The sequence below is a fragment of the Leptinotarsa decemlineata genome, unplaced genomic scaffold (genome assembly GCF_025532065.1).
Source record: "Leptinotarsa decemlineata unplaced genomic scaffold, Ldec_3_MD MMD2_tig00000026_RagTag_RagTag, whole genome shotgun sequence".
NCBI classification, from domain to species: domain Eukaryota; kingdom Metazoa; phylum Arthropoda; class Insecta; order Coleoptera; family Chrysomelidae; genus Leptinotarsa; species Leptinotarsa decemlineata.
The window spans coordinates 3659779-3680341 of record NW_027412539.1 but is presented as its reverse complement, the minus strand read 5'-3'; the positions used below and the strand labels follow the sequence as shown (position 1 = coordinate 3680341).

At 34.6% G+C, this 20563-nt stretch overlaps 1 protein-coding gene and 1 long non-coding RNA gene across 2 annotated transcripts in view; both read right to left on the bottom strand.

The window, feature by feature from the left end:
* The window catches only part of LOC111505412 (trace amine-associated receptor 9), a 466598-nt gene that overhangs the window by 265939 nt on the left and 180096 nt on the right, over positions 1-20563 (bottom strand). The gene's annotated exons all lie outside the window — the stretch shown is intronic.
* Positions 14537-15320, bottom strand: LOC141480937 (uncharacterized). The gene is made up of 2 exons (XR_012464648.1): positions 15142-15320; positions 14537-14832 (listed from the first exon to the last, which is right to left on the bottom strand). It is a non-coding gene; the product is annotated as an uncharacterized lncRNA (long non-coding RNA).

Below are 20563 nucleotides of genomic sequence, written 5' to 3'. Positions count from 1 at the left end.
GTTTATTCTTCTGGTACTGGTCTATTATGTACTTGCCCGCCGCCACTAATAATTTGTGTTTGTAGATCGTACAAAAAAATAATTATAACAATGATTTACATACATACATTACATAACAATGATTCTACATAGTGAGTACCTGAATCTACAGCTGAAATATTTTCCATTCTGCAGCTAATTGAAAACGTATATGTAGAGTTATTAGTTCTCTCATATATCTCTGTATCACATATTGCCTTGAAAGTGGATTCTACAAAACAAAATCCGTATTTTTAATAAATTTTTTTATTTAAAAAGTCACAGTAAATTTTTGAAAACTTCGAATTCAAACGAAATAAATTAGATTTTGTGAGAAAGTATATTGGAAAAAAATGTATTATTCACCTGACAATATGTCCAAAGGAGCTAAGGTCTCGGAAATCGGATCAGAATCTAAAAATATCCTTAAATAAGGTTCTTCTTTAGATTTGTAGAAAAATTACAAAAAATCATCTTCAAATCCAGTGAATTATTTATCTTTTTAAAAAAAATTATTCCACTATGAATACCCACCTTTTTTTTTACTGAAACAAAGACAAAAACTGTCATAATATAAAAAACAGATAGTTGGTGTAAGCGGTGTATTTTCTGAATCGGAATTTTGCTGTCCTACACCAGGGAGTGTTGAGCCACGCCTAGGAGTGTTGGTTGACACTGAATCGGATTTTATGCAGGTACAAACTGGTGGTTAATCATCAATTCCAAACTTTTATTTCAGGTAAAATATTAACGGAAAAACGTGAAATCAGACACATGTTCTTTGAAATCACCTATAAAATCTAGAAGTTGACTGAGTACAGCTTTGAAATCAATTTTATACGTATGGAAGTATAACCAACCATAATTCGCTGAGAGAGTGGACTTAATTAAGCATGTGAAATACAATTTTAGAAATACTCACTTGCAGATTTGATTACTTCTGGAGCCAAAATTAATTTTCATGCACTTCATTGTTCAAATTTCCACTAGAGGAACAATTGCCACAGAAAGTGAATAATGCACCACTGCGATGTAAAACAGGACCACTGAATGTGATGTAGGATACCTTTTATAGGAATTTCTAGCGTTTTCTATATACACCAGTGAAATTCCTTCCAGAAGTTTTAAGTTTCAAGATGTCTGATATCCAATTTCACTATACACAATAACGCCAACCAAGCCCAGACAATAATTGGTTCCCAATAGCGAATTTTTTTACAAACAGACGTCCTACTGAGTGTAGAATTTGGAGTAACTCTTTTAAATCCACGGCTGTCACGATCCTAACAGTGGCGTTATTACAGCGTTGCCAGTAAAATAGGAAAATAATAAAACCTCAGTCAAATAAAAGTTCAAATAAATTCAAATATAAAGTAAGTGTTTACTTTGTATTCCAGCCTCAGAAAAATTAATTGAATGATTATTTCTTCCGTCAAATAGTAATTCCATAGAAATCTTGGAGGTTTCAAATCTAGGTAACATTTTTTTCAAAGGAAACATGTGAACTGTTTAATAGATACCACTTTGTAATTTTATAATCTGAGACAAATCTTTTTCCTAGTTTCCATGATGATGATGATGTCCATGATGAAACCTGTGATGGATCGAAACAGCTCTGTCTGATATTGGGTCATGGATGGAATGCTTTGTTGCTTATCAATTTCATAACTCTATTGGTGGCTGGAAGAGCAAATTGTTGTTCTATGAACAAGATTTTTCAACTATACCATTGTATTGATTGGTATACATATTAAGATTGTGCCGGTGGGATCCTTTCCACGAAGCTTCGACCCATTCGGAGGGCGCGCTGGCGATGGCTAATGACCACTCCCCACAGCTTGGGGTAGGTGATCACTGGGTCCGAAAATCATGTGCTCTGAGTAGACGTAATGATCCAAGAATGACAGATTTCTGCCAAGATTTCTGCCGTATTGCGACAATCCGGTATGATTTCAAGATTTTAGAGTAGAAAGGGCATCATTCCACCAAGGACTCCAATAATCAGAACAACAATTTCAACAGAGTGGTTTGGGTAGCGTCTGTGCAGTTTGAAGAATAGATCTCGATATTCCATCCGTTTTTCCTTCTCTTTTCGGACGATATTCGCCTTACCCGCATCTGAAAACTCCACGACAAAAAATATCGTCTCACTTTGATGTTCGAGGAGAATTACATTAAGCTTATTTGCTTGTCTCAGTCTGAGAAGAGGAATAATGAATAGTTCCAATAAATTCGGCACTTCTCATTTCCCAAAACGAATTCAATATCCCTTGGAGCACTCGACCTGAGAAAAGCAAAGGTCAGGTGCTTTAATTAGCCGAGGTGTTCAATGTTGTTAAATAAGACACCATGTATTGGTCTGTGTAGCTCTGTGGCCATAGAGCTATTTAAAAAATATTGCCAAATGAAGTATGGCAGCACTGTCAGTCAATGAATAATGAACCAAATGACTGAATTGAAGTACTACTCTGTGCCACTAGTAGGTACCTAATGGATAAAATGTTTCAACCATAAAAGAATTTTAACATTATAAATAACAATGTGCAAAAAAAATTAGGACAATTATGACATAGGTGACATAGGAGAGAGGTTATAATTTTTTAAATCTCTGCACCATATTTCAGAATATATTAATTACTCCTCAAGCATGAACTATCTTGTTAACTGTCCACTAATTATTTTTATCAATTATTTTTTTCAAATTAAATGTTACAAATATATAAAGTCCTGATAAAAATAATACCTAGAAATACTTATTTCTGCAAAAATATGGTGTTTCTTACAAATTAACATTTTATTGATCAAGAATATGTCATATTTGCGTACGATATTTACTCCTAATTGTCATAATGTAATAAAATTAGTGTAACTTATTAACTTTGGTGTACTTTTTGATACCAGGTTTGAGGTAACACTAAGATATGTGAAAGTTTGTGAATGTTTCTTTCACAAACTGTACAAAACACCGCTATTGGATTAATCACTACATAATGGAAAACAAGTTACACCATATTATTATCATCTTGATAAATATGGCAGATCTATAATATTTTGGTGTTATATTCAATTGGAATGAATTGTGAAAACTCGTTTATTAAAATTACACTCAAATATTTTTTACCGTGATAGTGATCTATCAACGCACAGCCCAAACCACTGGACGGATCGGGCTGAAATTTGGCATGCAGGTAGATGTTATGACGTAGGCATCAAAGGATTTTTATCAATTCTACCCCAAGGGGATAAAAAAGGTGATGAAAGTTTGTATGAAACTTTGTCAATTTTGAACCGATCGGGTTGAGACTTTGCATGCATAAAGCTACTATGACGTAGGCATTCCCTAAGAAAGGGTTTTGATAAATTCCACCCCTAAAGGGATAAAATAAGGGATGATGAAGGATGAAAAATATTAGTTTGAACCTATCAGTACCTAATGGCACGAATAAATTACGACTAACAAAATAATTTTTAGTTCTGGATGTTGACAATAGATGGCGTTAGTAGTATTTTAAAACGCGCTATCGTTGTGTTTTTACTGAATTACATATACCTGATGATGAGTGGCCGCCGTATCTAATAGTGCATACTATACCTAAATATTTCTAGCGGATTATATTTGACGATTTTGGCTGTTCCCTACTGGGCATATTTTGGATTGCATTTGCTTTGTTTCGGTTTAGTAGTTTTGGTTATAGACTCTGCTTTGTATTTGTCATTTTTTTGTTTTCGTTTGGTTTAAGTATAGGTTTTGTCGGTTAGACTTTTTTAAAATGGCTAAAGAAAATCTGAACGTTAATGGAGAAGTTGAAGAATATACACCCTATTGTTGGTGACGAAGCATGTTTGTTTCGTTCTCTCTCTTATTTAATGTACGTAACACAAGATAGAACGATGGAGGTACGTTCAGAAATTGTCAGATATGTGGTTAATGACTGGAGCAAGTTTTCAATTATGACCCACGACAGAAATACTAATAACTACGTAACACCTGATGAATATTTTGGTGATATGATGAAAACTGCTAATTATGGCGGATTTTGTGAGTTAATAGCAGCAGGATTAATATTCCCATTTATGTTTGAAGTTTATAGAAACGTTCTCATATATACGGAATCTGGATCTAACGACTATCCGGTAAGGCGATTACGATTCAGCAAAGATTTGTCCAGTGGGCATTTTGATGCCTATCTTCCCATAGCAGCACAGAAAATTACTTGGCGTCGTATGGAGGTAGCTGTAGAAGAACATGATTTTGGAATTGATACACCTTCGCAACTTAAAGTTGATAAGGGTTGTCAGGAGGTACTTGTTTCAGAGCGTGAACATTCACCTATTGTATCTTCAATAAATTATGATGAAAATTTAATAAGAAGTTTATTGTCACTATCTGAATTTGTGACATCATTAGAAAAAAAAAAAAACAAAGGTGGGGCAAGGTTTACTAATTACATACGAAAAAATCAAATAAAAAAGCACAAAAAAATTTGGATAGACTCTACCTGAATCCCACTGTGAAGCTGTGTCTGAATATAAAAAAAACCCTAATTTACAGAGGCAAGCTGTCGCCAACTACCAGGCTGCACACCCTGAAAAACACAGGCAATTTGTCGCCACCTACCAGGATGCAAACCCTGAAAAACATAGGCAATCTGCTGTACTATATCAGGCCAGAAATACCGATGTGCATAGAGTGATTTAGTCACGGTATAGAGAAAATACCATTGCCAGATATTGCTTATGGAACTGACAGCAGTGTAGTCTTAGGTTCTATGTGTCAGTGGTGTAACGCCTTGAAGTGGAAAGATGAGACACCTGGTATGTGTTGTAGCGCCGGTAAAGTACAACTTGCCTGAACCACTTTACAGACTGGTTAATGATTTACACCCAAATCATGTACACTTAATGGATAATATCCGAAAATATAATGCCTGTTTTCAAATTACTTCCTTTGGTGGAAAACAAATGGAAGAAGGCGGTTTTTCACCAACTTTTAAATTCAAGGACAAGTCTATCATTTAATTGGAAGTATATTACCGGAACCTGGGCAGGATGCACTGTTTCTGCAAATTTATTTCGTCGGTGAAGATGATGATATTCGATGTTCTGAATTTCCTGATTTGAGACCAAATTTTATCAAACAATTGCAGCTTATGTTACATGAGGTGAACCCCTACATGAAAGATCTAAAAACAGCTATCGATGAAATATCGCCTTCGGAGTCATTCAAGGTCGTAATACATGCAGATAAAAAACCACAAAGAGAACACAGAGGCACATTTGATGCACCAAAGGCAAATGATGTGGCTGTTGTATTGGTAGATCAGCATTTTGACCGAAGAGACATCATCCTCGAAAGCCAAAGTAACTCACTTCAGTGTATCAGTGAGATACATCGATCTTATGACGCGCTTCAGTACCCGTTGATGTTTTGCTGGGGGGATGATGGCTATTCGATCAACATACTACAATGCGATCCCACAACTAAGTTGCCCTTGAAAAAACAGTCTCTGCTGTTAGTTTTCATTCATACAGAATAATGATCAGAGAAGGAGAACATAACTGTTTGGTTAAATATCGCGCTCTTTTCAGTTAATATTTCTTAGATGAATACGCAAAAATAGAAACTGAAAGACTAAACTACACAAAAAACAATCAAGCCAAATTGCGCGCAGATAATTATATTCATTCAAAAGATGCAATTAGACAGCAAGACACTGAAGCAAATCAGCTGGGACAAATGGTAGTACTTTCATTATCTTTTACTGGTGGACCAAGATACATGCACGAAAAAACGCAAGACGCCATAATCTATGTTAGACATTACGGTCGTCCCGACCTTTTTATTACTTTTACATGTAACCCACGCTGGAGTGACATAAATGAGCACTTACTTCCAGGACAAAAATCTCATGACCGATAAGATATTATTTCGCGTGTCATTCAAATAAAGGTAAAAAAGGTCATGGATTTGTTGATAAAAGAAAAAATATCTGGTAAAGTGAGATGCTATATGTATTCGACGGAATGGCAAAAGCGAGGTCTTTCGCATATACATATACTTTCATGGCTTCAACATCGCATCACTCCGGATCAAATTGACAATATTATTTGTGCTGAAATACCTAACCCCGATCGTGATCCTAAGCTTCACGAAATTGTTAAAAGTGATATGCATGGCCCCTGTGGACGTTTTAACCGAAATTCTCCATGCATGAAAGACAATTCTTGCAGCAAACGTTATCCTTAAGCTCTTATTAAGAAAAGTCAAACCGGCGATACACTTATTTATTTATTTTTATTTTCTTTTTTCATTTCTCTATGTTTATTTATTCAATTGTTCTATTCCTACTTGAATTTCATTTCGTATTATCTCATTTCAGGTTTATTTTGCTTAATATAATTGTTATTTTCAGTAATTCATTTTTAATTCTTCTTTTTTAGTTGTTTCAGGGATTTCAAATCATTTTATATAGTAGACAATGGAAGTCCGAACTAGTGAAATTCATCATGAAACATTGTCAATCACCTTTGAACAAACATAATTGGAGTGCCCACACGCAGAATAAGCTTATGAGAATGCAAACCTGGCGGTTTCAATGAATTTAAAAATTATACAGGGCAATTAGTAGCGTCATCTGTATTAACCACATTGTCAATTGAAGTATAGACCTTTTCTTAGCTCTCAAACGACATGAGCAGGATATCGTTGATAGCTGCTGCTTGATCGTTCTTTGGATTAGGTATGTCACGCTCACATAACCATTCAATAGGCTTGTCATGTATATGAATAATATCTGGATAAACTTTATAGAGCAATTCTTGAACCGTTGTAACAACTGTGCACAATTCTTCCGGTATGTTTATCATTCCATCAAACGATGGAAAATCACCATTACCGATTTTGAGAATGTTGTCTGAAAATCTACCAGCTGACTCATCTCCGCCCGAATGTGATCTCATATTTTTAGAGAACTTAAGAATATTAACCTGGGGTCACAAATTAGATTTCTTAATGCACCACTTTACTTCGTCAGCTCTGGTTCCTTTTGGTAGAGTCTGCCAAAAGTCTCCGGCCAGCAAAACTGTTACGCCACCAATTAATTCTGTATTACCCCTCATATCCCTCAGTGATCTCTTTAAGGCTCAAATACCACCTTTATGAGCCATCGTTATTTCATCCCACACGATTATTTTTGTACTCTTTAAAACTACAGCAAAATTACTTTGTTTGTAGATGTAGCAAATGGGAGACTCGGCAGTGATTGAATTGAGTGTTAACTCAAAAGTAGCATGAGTAGTTCGACCACCTTCGAGTAACGTAGCAGCCAGCTATGCCGGACGACGCCACAGCAAGGGCAATGCCGTGAGTACTTCTTACTTTCGCCAAAAGTAAATTAATAAAGAGAGTTTCACCAGTTCCACCTGGAGCGTCTAAGAAGAATATTCGACCGTCATTTACATCTTCACTTGTGATGATTTTATTGTTGATTGTTATTTCATGACTGACCAGTAATATGATTGTTATTTTCAGATATTTATTTTTAATTCTTTTTTTTTAGTTGTTTCAGGGATTTCAAATCATTTTATATAGTAGACAATGAAAGTCCGAACTAGTGATATTCATCCAATTATGTTGTTGGGAAATTTAAAATCACCAAAACTTTGTAACGGTACGGGACTGCAAGTGAAAGCGTTACATCGCAATATAGTGGAAGCCACTTTAACTGGATGTGCCCATTAATACCTAATGATATCCCGTTTGGATTTGAATGATCACAGTTTCCCCTGAAAGTGTGCTTTGCCATGACAATCAACAAGTCTCAGGGGCAAACTCTCAAATTTGCGGGTATTGACTTTAGAGAACATTGCTTCTCTCATGGACAGTTTTATGTTGCTTGCTCACGAGTAAGTTCACCCAATAGCTTGATAGTTTTAGCGCCTACTGACAGATCAGTTAAGAATATTGTGTACAAAGAAGTTTTGTAGACCCTAATTTTTTACACACGCTAAACAATAGTAAAACCGCAAAAACTATACCCAATTAATAATAATACTTCTTAACGCGAGCGAAGCCGCGGGCAAAAGTTAGTCATACAATAAACTGAATTTGACTGACTGACTGATGACATGGGTTATGTTGGCTTTGAAAACCGCTGTGGTTCGTGGATTATTTGCTACACCTGCGACTCAAAACCCCACAAGAAAAAGTATAACGTGTCTAATCGCAAGATCTCGGAAGCCAGTTCACATCACTTCTACGTGAGATGAACATGCTCTCAAATCGCTCGTGCCGAAGAGCCAATGTGGCATGATCTGTGTGGCACGTAGTGCCGTCCTGTCGACACCACATGTCGTTGGTGTCCAGATCACCAGATTAAAACAAAATTAGTTGGCAACCATCGAATCATAGTGCTCGCCGTTGACAATGATGACCTGGCCAACATCGTTCTCAAAAAAATACTGACCGAAGACACAGCCAGCCCAAAATTCACACCAAACAGTGACTTTTTCGGGGTGCATTGGGAGCTCTTGAATCTCATGTGGATTATTTTCGTCCCAAATTCGACAATTTTTTTGTTCACGTACCGATTCATCCAGAAATTGGCCTCATCGTTGAAGGTAACAGTCATGTTAAAATTTTTATAGCACATTTTTAATTTCTCTCTAAAAATGTCCGTATAAGTAAAAATATATCAGAAAAGTTAAACTCCATGATGAGTTTGTTATGTATACATGGATTGATGACAATTAACCGAACTTGTTTTTTAAAATAAAGGGGAAATCTGTCAAAAATAAGCAAAACGTTAACTTTATCCTAGTTGCATAAAATATAGCATATGAATATGAAATTGCCGTAAACAGAACTTTTTCAAGTAACTTTTTGTTGAATTAGATGTAGAATTAGAATTATATATATATATATATATATATATATATATATATATATATATATATATATATATATATATATATATATATATATATATATATATATATATATATATATATATATATATATATATATATATATATATATATATATATATATATATATACAGGGTGTTTCAGAATTCGACGGACAAACTTATACCACGTCATTCCTCTTGCAAAATGATGAAAAATGAGGTAGGACATGTGTGTCCGGAAATGAGCCGTTTCAGAAATACAGGGCGTTGAAGTTGCAAAATAAAAAGACCCTTTTCGTCGTAGCTCCCGTACTAAAAGGAATAAATTAATGAAACTCATCAAATCGATTACGAGCTAGAATGTGCTTCCTCCAGTGGTATGTTTGCTTCAGTATCAGTACCCAGTGGCGTTCCAGCGGGGTAATAGCTTATATTTCCCCCCTTATTTTTTACGCCACTGACTTTATATCCACAACCGTCTTTTTTTTGAATTCCTTGATCAATTTTACGTAAAAGCCAAATAAACATTCACTATGAAAAAACCAGTAGTTTTCGAGAAAAATTGAGTTGAACTGATAGGTGCATTCTCATATGGGAATATTAATAATCGAGTAAAATAATCGAAATTCCAAAACCGAAATTATTTGAACTCTTTCATCATTCTACCATTCATTGTGTGCTTGAAAAATTATTCACTTCGGCAACATATTGCGGATTTTCTACCATTTTACCAACTTTTTTTGCAGATATGTTGTGAGCCCGCAGACCTACTGAATGGCTTCACCTCGAGATTTATTTTTTAATAAAATGTTCCATCCAAACGATTTTCAAAGACAATTACGAATAGTTGGCAAAACTGAACTCAGAAAGTTTTATCGAATTATCTTCTCTCACTGGGTAAAAATCCAAGTTTTATCGATTAACCAAAATACCATTACTTGTTTCAACCTTAGCCATCTACAATGTTTCCTGGGCATATCTATTATAGTTTTGTTAGATAACTGTACCGATATTCTCGAGTTCTTCAGCCACTGGTTGAATAGTTTCAGAATACATTCACGTGACTTATAACAATCTTTGATCCACCTAAGCAATGAGGATTACTTTATTCATTGACAACAATAAATTTGTTAGGGGGCTGTGGAAATGAACTGAGATTCGTATGACACTTCCAAGTTAACGTAGCTGTCAGAAAGTGTTTGATTGTGTATTTCGTATAATAAAAATGAATTTTACATTCGAAGAGTTAGCGGCCTTATTTATGGAAAATCGGGACGAAATGGAAGGTTGGCACAAAGAATGTATCGTGAAAATTTTCCTGGAGGAAATAGAATTCCTAATTGGAAAACGTTCAAAAACGTGGACAGAAGACTCAGGGAAACAGGAAGTTTTTTAATTACCAGAAGGAATGCAGGTATACAGAGAACTGTAAGAAATTATATCACAGAAGAGGATATATTGAACTATGCTGCTGAACATCCGTCTGAAAGTAGTAGATCTATAGCTAGAGTGCTGCATGTGTTTTCATCATCTGTTTGGAGGACTTTGCATGAACAGCAGTTATACCCATATCGACTGAGAAAAGTTCAGGCACTGAAACCAGAGGACTATCCAGATCGAATTGAATTTTCTCGATGATTTTTAAGTATGTGGAGAAATAATCCGGAATTTATCAAGCAAGTGTTATACACTGATGAGGCAAAATTCACAAGGGAAGGTATTTTCAATTCTCGCAATAGCCATATTTGGGCCGAGGAAAATCCTTTTGCTATTCATCCTCATGGCCATCAAACAAAATTTTCATTGAATGTTTGGGCAGGAATAGTAGAAAACCGTTTAGTTGGTCCTTATCTTTTACCAGATAATTTGAATGGGGACAATTATAGCACTTTCTTGGGAGAAGTATTGCCTGAATTGTTAGATGTTCCTCTGAATATCCGGAATGGAATGTGGTTTCAGCACGACGGTGCTTCTGTTCATTTTTCGTTAGCTGCTAGAGAGTACCTAAATCGGAAATTCGGTGACAATTGGATTGGTCGAGGTGGACCCCACAAATGGCCTGCCAGATCACCAGATTTGAATCCTGTTGACTATTTTCTTTGGGGTCATATGAAGTCACTGGTTTATGAAACAGAACCAAAAAGCCAAGAAGAATTAGTCGCCCGCATTCAAGCTGCATCGATAACGATTGCCGAAAATTTAGAATCATTTGAAAAAGTGCGATTTTCTATGTTGCGCCGTTGCAGATCGTGTATAAGTGTTGACGGAAAAAATTTCGAACAATTACCCTATTGATTATTCATCAGATGTTCTCATTATTATTCAAAAGCACATTTGAATTTTCAATGTAAATTTCAAAAAGAAATTCGTGTTTATGACTCACTGTTCTAGAATTTCAACAGTATTAATTCTTATCACATTATCTAAAATATGTGTAGAGAAGGTATATTGTGAACATGATATTTTTACTCAAAGATGAATTATGAGTACCGACATCCAACTAAGAGTTATGTAATTAGCTGTAAAAAGACAACTTCCATTTCTTCATTTATTTAAAAAACTTCATTTACTGACTAGAGTTAGCGAAGATCTTACCAGATGGTTATTCAAATAAATTGACTTCTTCCAAATACATTTCTTTTTTTCAGGCGTATAATTAGAATCTACTGGTAAAATTTTGTTTTTCGGCTTCATCTGTGAAAATTTGAAAACACTGTATACTTTGAGAATGTTTTTCATTTTCTTATTAATGAATATTCTTCAAGATATTTACGATTCTACAAAGAGAAGTGTGATTTCACGAATGGGAAAGACAGGATAATTGTGAACAAAAAATAATTTTCCCAAAATCCAGAATAATGGTGTTATTTTAGGATTATTGGAGCCTAACTCAGTCGAGATTCCGAATGATCGCAAATTTTATTTGGGGTCACTTTTTTTCAGATCACAAAGTCACTCGAAGATCTGAGAACAATGAAAACATTTCAACAATGAAATCTATTGACAAGCACGAAAATAAGCCTCAAGAGTTATGATTTGTCATTACAATATGCTAAACATAACAAAAATTGGTACGATGATAGAAAACCCACAATAATTACCATCACTTGCAAGCGCTAAATTAATGGTAAAATCATAAAAGAGTTCGAATAATTTTGGTTTTGGAATTTCGATTATTTTAATCGATTATTCCCATATAAGAATGCACGTATCAGTTCAACTCAATTTTTCTCGAAAACTACTGGTTTTTTCATAGTGAATGTTTATTTGGTTTTTACGTAAAATTGATCAAGGAATTCAAAAAAAAGACGGTTGTGGATATAAAGTCAGTGGCGTAAAAAATAGGGGGGAAATATAAGCTATTACCCCGCTGGAACGCCACTGGCTACTGATACTGAAGCAAACATACCACTGGAGGAAGCACATTTTAGCTCGTAATCGATTTGCTGAGTTTCATTTATTTATTCCTTTTAGTCCGGGAGCTACGACGAAAAGGGTCTTTTTATTTTGCAACTTCAACGCCCTGTATTTCTGAAACGGCTCATTTCCGGACACACATGTCCTACCTCATTTTTCATCATTTTGCAAGAGGAATGACGTGGTATAAGTTTGTCCGTCGAATTCTGAAACACCCTGTATATATATATATATATATATATATATATATATATATATATATATATATATATATATATATATATAAAATATAGATCTAGAAATATATCTATATATATATATATATATATATATATATATATATATATATATATATATTGAAACAACTTGTGTTATAAGAGTACAGAGTACACTACTGTGTTTTGGTCTTAACTAGTCAGCAAAGACTGTCCTTCAACTTTTTATTTTCGCATTTTGACACTTTTTTCAACTGGCTTGTTCGAATATTTTGGTCTCTATAATTTCGGTATTGTCACTTCATTTCTGCTTCTCATAGATTCCAAATCACACATTTAAATAAAATGGACATCCGAACCATTTTCGATTGCCTTTGTCTTCTAACAGGGCTTCCGAGCTTTGCTAGTTGATAGCGACAATTCTGTAGAAGTTACATCTGTCAAATCATTTGTTATTTATTCAGTCTGTTTTATCATATCACCATGGATGGATAAAGCATTCGACAAACACATTAAAATAGTTGTTTGATCAAAAAGTATGTTCTGTCACCATACTTGACCTACTGAGGGGACTATTCGCAATGTGGTGGATAAATTTCATTTCACTAGTTCAAAAAACGATGGACTAACACCCGTACGTCGACGTAATGTAAGATCTGACAGAAACATCACCACTGTCTGTAAACGTTTGCAGGAGAATCCGAGAGAGTCGATTTCGTGTTGCTCACAAGAACCGGACTTTTGTAGACCACAACTTGGCGAGTTTTGCGTCGTGACTTGGGCCTGCACCCAAACAAAATTCAATTGACCCAGAAACTGAAGGTAAATGACCATAAACAAAGACGTGTGTTTACTTAATGGGCTCTGGAGCAGTTATCAACTGACCATCACCTTCAACGATGAGGCCAATTTCTGGATGAATCGGTACGTGAACAAAAAAATTGTCGAATTTGGGACGAAAATAATCCACATGAGATTCAAGAGCTCCCAATGCACCCCGAAAAAGTCACTGTTTGGTGTGAATTTTGGGCTGGCTGTGTCTTCGGTCAGTATTTTTTTGAGAACGATGTTGGCCAGGCCATCATTGTCAACGGCGAGCACTATGATTCGATGGTTGCCAACTAATTTTGTTTTAATCTGGTGATCTGGACACCAACGACATGTGGTGTCGACAGGACGGCACTACGTGCCACACAGATCATGCCACATTGGCTATTCGGCACGAGCGATTTGAGAGCATGTTCATCTCACGTAGAGGTGATGTGAACTGGCTTCCGAGATCTTGCGATTAGACACGTTATACTTTTTCTTGTGGGGTTTTGAGTCGCAGGTGTAGCAAATAATCCACGAACCACAGCGGTTTTCAAAGCCAACATAACCCATGTCATCAGTCAGTCAGTCAAATTCAGTTTATTGTATGACTAACTTTTGCCCGCGGCTTCGCTTGCGTTAAGAAGTATTATTATTAATTGGGTATAGTTTTTGCGGTTTTACTATTGTTTAGCGTGTGTAAAAAATTAGGGTCTACAAAACTTCTTTGTACACAATATTCTTAACTGATCTGTCAGTAGGCGCTAAAACTATCAAGCTATTGGGTGAACTTACTCGTGAGCAAGCAACATAAAACTGTCCATGAGAGAAGCAATGTTCTCTAAAGTCAATACCCGCAAATTTGAGGGTTTGCCCCTGAGACTTGTTGATTGTCATGGCAAAGCACACTTTCAGGGTAAACTGTGATCACTCAAATCCAAACGGGATATCATTAGGTATTAATGGGCACATCCAGTTAAAGTGGCTTCCACTATATTGCGATGTAACGCTTTCACTTGCAGTCCCGTACCGTTACAAAGTTTTGGTGATTTTAAATTTCGCAACAACATAATTGGATGAATATCACTAGTTCGGACTTTCATTGTCTACTATATAAAATGATTTGAAATCCCTGAAACAACTAAAAAAGAAGAATTAAAAATAAATATCTGAAAATAACAATTATATTACTGGTCAGTCATAAAATAACAATCAACAATAAAATCATCACAAGTGAAGATGTAAATGACGGTCGAATATTCTTCTTAGACGCTCCAGGTGGAACTGGTGAAACTCTCTTTATTAATTTACTTTTGGCGAAAGTAAGAAGTACTCACGGCATTGCCCTTGCTGTGGCGTCGTCCGGCATAGCTGGCTGCTACGTTACTCGAAGGTGGTCGAACTACTCATGCTACTTTTGAGTTAACACTCAATTCAATCACTGCCGAGTCTCCCATTTGCTACATCTACAAACAAAGTAATTTTGCTGTAGTTTTAAAGAGTACAAAAATAATCGTGTGGGATGAAATAACGATGGCTCATAAAAGTGGTATTTGAGTTCAACAGTTCTGAATTGAATAAATTTTGATTTGATTTTGATTTGATTTGATTTGATGTAATTTAAGCTTCAATATTTACATATATATATATATATATATATATATATATATATATATATATATATATATATATATATATATATATAACATATTCGGAAGTAGATTGTCCTTACACGATCTGCTTCCTACTATATCGATATTGTTGTTGATTTTTACCTGAGTTCTTCTTCTTGATTAACCTCGTCTTCCCGTAAAGGTTTGAAATGTTGAATCTAAAGTTATTCTTGAACAAGATTACTATTTTGTACTCATTTAATTTTCTCGTCTAGAATCATTGTGATTGAATGCATGAACTCGATTGTGGGTGTCGAATTTATTTTATTCTTTTTTTTTTGTTTTTTCCCTATTTTTTTTTAATTCATTGGAATGTTCAACCTTTTCGAGTATAGTATGTGAACTCTAGTTTACTTATCGTAGTTTCCAGTGAGGAGATGTGAAAATCAGTTTAATTTTAGTAAGTTACTATAGATTTGATTGAGGTTGTTTATATTGCTTCTATTATTAATACGGTTGGGATCTTTCATGTGAATCATTTCAAGGACGTTTTCAACTTTTGGATTTCGTTTTTTGGTCAAAATTTCAACCTTGTACAACTCGAATTTATGTTTATTTTCTTTTTCATGTTTGGACAAGGCTGTAATGTCAGTTTTCGAATATTTGTGGGCTTGTATTCATATTTGTAGATATTGTTTGGACTGACCTATATAGGTACTTTCACAATTTTAGCATAGTGTTCTATATGTATACCGTATGGGTTTGTTCATTTTTTGAAATTTCAGGCTTTAGTTTTGAGTGCAATGTGTGATTTGTATATGATGTGTGTATTGAAATGATGTAACATACATCATTTCAAGATTTGATATGGTTGCAGCAATTGAAGAACCCATTGCATTTTCGAATATTTGTAAATACTATTCATTTTCAAATTGAAAATATGTTGAAGTCACCGACCACCAAATAAACTTCACAATAATATTTAGGCATATTTGATATTGTGTAACGAAATATGTTTTTAACCGTTTAACTACAATATTGTAAAATTTCAGATTTTAAACCTGAAGAGGACATAGACAATGTTGAAACGTCGTTGTTTATATATATATATATATATATATATATATATATATATATATATATATATATATATATATATATATATATATATATATATATAACGTAGGGAATGAATCGGGTATCTTCATCGGGAACTCTACAATAATTATTGAATAAACAAACGGGTATGGACAACGTATTCATACTTACGAAAGTGAGGTTAAAATGAAGTTAACACATAAGTAACAAAGAGGATCCTCATCTTAACCTCATTTAATTTTAACTAATTATTAGATTTGAGGTTCCTGAAATGGTAACGCACACATAAAAAAATTAAAATCATCCTGAATCTCAAAGTGACATTTTATCTCGAAAATGAAAATCATCTTATTTTTGAGGTTTATGCAGAACTTTATTATAACCTAGTAGGTATTGTGAAAATGATAGCAAGTATAGTCTAGACAATACCAAAATTATGGTGCAATTGATGACGAAAAGTAATTAACCCATTATTAATCAGTCATAATCAACGTTCATATGTTTTTTGATTTCAAAAATGATGTTTTCATCACTACTAAGTTCTATTTCGAAATCAGTTCCGTCTGCGGCTTAAAGGATCACTCTGTGATGAACTGGGTTATCATCAATAAAACCTCTCTGATTCAGACGATATATCCACGATAGCCCTTGTATTACGAATATTGAATGTATTTGTTACGTCAGCAGTCGGTATCAATAAACAATCAATAGTATAAGCCAGTCGTATTGTGATAGTAAAACGTGGGATATACGCTATAAAATCTGGCAGAGAAATAGAGGCGTCATTTCCGTGACATTTTCAACGCGATTTCCCTTCAGGGATGGCACAATCGTTCAGTTCCAGAATAAAAATCCGTAAAAAAGAAACCATCAGACATAAAACGGTCAGAATTGGGGTCAAGGAGGAATAGACACAGTCTTTACGAGGTTGAGAAATTTGAACGGATGAGTTCCGTGTTTAAAAATGGAATATTGTCGAAAACGAAAGAAAAGTTTTCGATAGTAAGTTTTGAATAATTCGATACTGATTTATATCAATTGACAAATCACAATTCAAAATATCATTGCATTTATCCATTGCATAGCTCATCAATTATTGATATTTTTTGCAATGACAGGATTCACTGCTGATGCTTTTTCGTGATTGAAAAAATGTATTTAATCCAAAACGAAATCTCTGTTTGTTTCTGCGGTGAATTGAAAGAGTATGTTACACAGAGAATAATCAAAAATATTCCAGTGAAAATGAACTCTTCCGAGGGTTTGATGCTCTCCAAACTTGTATAGGTAGTGTTATTCTCAAATAAAGGGTGAACATTTCTTTTATTTATTTAATTCCTTAGTGATTTTGAATATATCTTTGATACTTTGAAGAAGTGGTATTATTTTCCAATTCCGTAGTTTCACAGAAAATAACTATTCAACATGTAGTCTCGGGTTTTTTTTGTGGATGAATAGTTTTATGTATTGTGTTCATATCAGTTTTCATCAGACGTCAGCTGATCTCTCGAAATGACATACATACAGGGTGTAACTAAAAAAGTGAAAACCATTTAAGAAGGTGATTCCTCATCGAAAAAAAGATAGGATCTTTCATATAAAGAAATTTCATTGGAGCATACCTTGTTGAGATACAGCACCTTAAAGGGGGTACATAAAATTTGTATAACAAATTTTTTCACAAGCACTAAAGAAGTTACAATAATGGAATTGACCTGCCGTTTTGTACTACCAAGAAGACACTTAGCCAGAAATTTATTTGGTTTACCCCATGGTTGCAAGAGGTGGAAAACGCAACCCCTAAAATTTATTTCCAATGTAACTTTTTGTCTTATTATTTGTTCACCATTTGAAATTTTATTTTCGATAGCCTGTTTCATTCTGAACAAAAAATGTCTCCTGGGTTTTTTGCTCAAAATGAACCAGTTCGCAGCAAAAAATTATTTTAGGAACAACTACAGAGATACAACGTCATAATTGATTGCGAAAATACAAAACTAATCTATCTAGTACTTTGCTATTAGCAATAGTGACAATTGAATTGGTATGACGCTGTCAGTTTGTGTTTGTGTTCGAAATTGAATTAATACTAATTGTGTGTTGTTGTTCTGTTCTCAATTTGTTACTTTAATAATTCACTTGTTATTAAAATGGCATTCACAAATGAGGAAATGGCTGATATGCATAACTTTTACGGTCTGTCGCAGGAGAATGGGTTAGAAGCTTCTAGAATCTATGCTGAAATGTATCCTCAACGGCAGCATCCTTCACATATATTATTTGCTCGACTTCATCAACGATACCGAGAATTTGGTTCATTCGACAAAAGAACGCAGGATTGTGGTCGCCATCGAGAAGTACGAACACCACAGCTTGAGGAAGCAGTACTTAATTTGATTGAAGAACAACCTACTACCAGTACTAGAAAGATTGCTTTCCAGCTTGATCATATGACGGTATTTCGAATTTTAAAGAAACAACTCTTATACCCTTACCATCTGCAACGAGTACAGGCACTGTTACCGCGAGACTTTCCGAACCGTCTTGAATTTTGCAATAGGATGCTGAAAATGATCAGAAGAAATTGTGACTTTCTGAAGACTATAGAATTCACAGACGAATGTAGTTTTTCTCGGGACAAGATTATTAATTTTCATAATTACCACATATGGGCTGATGAAAACCCTCACACTATTGTCGACACTAACCATCAAGAACAGTTTTCTCTTAACGTGTGGCTCGGAGTTATTGGGAATGATTTAATTGGGCCTCATTTCTTACCTCCTCGAATAAATGGTGAGGCATACGTTCAATTTTTAGGAAAAGTGCATCTAGTACTGCTGGAGGAAGTTTCTCTGGGCGTCAGAAGGGATATGTTTTTTATGCATGATTTTAGTCAAGTAGCAAGTCAGCATTTAACTGAAACATAAGCAAATCAGTGGATAGGTCGAGGAGGACCACATAACTGGCCCGCTCGATCCCTGGATCTCAATCCTCTCGATTTCTTTATTTGGGGCCATTTACAGCATTTTGTTTATCGTACTCCTGTTCGCGATGAAGAGGACTTAAGAAACCGCATCATCGATGCGTGCAGGGTAATCAGAGAGACTTCAGGAATATTTGAGCGAATACGTGGCTCAATGCGCCGACGTCTAGACGCATGCGTAATGTCTGAAGGTAGAGATATTGAACATTTACTATGTGTTTTACATGTATCTCTATAGTTGTTCGTAAAATAATTTTTTGCTGCGAACTGGTTTGTTTTGGGCAAAAAACCCAGGAGAAATTTTTTTTTAGAATGAATTTATAAATTGCAAATAAATAATAAGACAAAAAGTTACATTGGAAATAAATTTTAGGGATTGCGTTTTCTACCCTCACAACCATGGGGTAAACCAAATAAATTACTGGCTGAATGTCTTTTTGGTAGTACAAAACGTCAGGTTGATTTCAATATTGTAACTTTTTTAGTGCTTGTGAAAAAAATTGTTATACAAATTTTATGTACCTCCTTTAAGGGGATGTATCTTAACAAGGGTTGCTCCAATGAAGTTTCTTTATATGCAAGATCCTATCTCTTTTTCGATGAGGAATCACCTCCTCAAATGTTTTATACTTATTCAGTTACACCCGGTATAGTCTGGGTCACAAGATCTTTTTTTTGGAACTTTTGTCCAAGGGCACCGAACATCATGAAATAGGGCTCATTTGATTCAGAATGACCTCTAGCAACTTTTTGAAAAATTCCAAGAGGGGCTCGAAAAAATTGCAAAAGTTATAAACAATTCAGTAGTAAAAAAAGAAGGTTTGGTTTTTTGTGGATATCTCGGAAAATATTAAAGATATCCGAAATTTCAAAAAAGATTCTTGAAGAGGGAAAAATTCCCTAAAAAAAGTACCACCTTCGGCAGCTCTTTGGTTCTATTTGAATTTGTAGAGAAAAATTGGCCAAAAATCGTCTGAAGTCATTATATAATATGAAAACAGATGAAAAATTAAAATTTGGAGAATACAGCATCAGAATCAATGTAAAGAATACAGAATTCTTTATCGATCGGTTCACAACACGACACAGTAGAATGAATATTCATTGAAAAATGGAGTCACAAAAATACATGACATCAAAACGGATAACGGGTAAAAATAGTTTATTTCGATTTTCGGCAAAACTATAGTCCGTTCATAATTTGTTGATAGCTCACTGCAAGTTTGACCCTCATTTGAGAACTGAAATACAGAGAGGACAGCTAATATGATATAATAACAAAAACCAAACTAAAACTGGCAGTTTAAGATGTTTTCGACTAACCCACCTTGTATCTGAAGAAATACAATACAGCTATAAAACTTTCAATCCGATTATGTAGGTATTTTGAGTGGAAATGAGTGACCAGTGTCGTAGAGTATATGATTAAAACATTAGTTACTTTAAATAAATAAATATATTAATATTCTTAAACTGTAGGTACTGTAAACTGTATTTTTA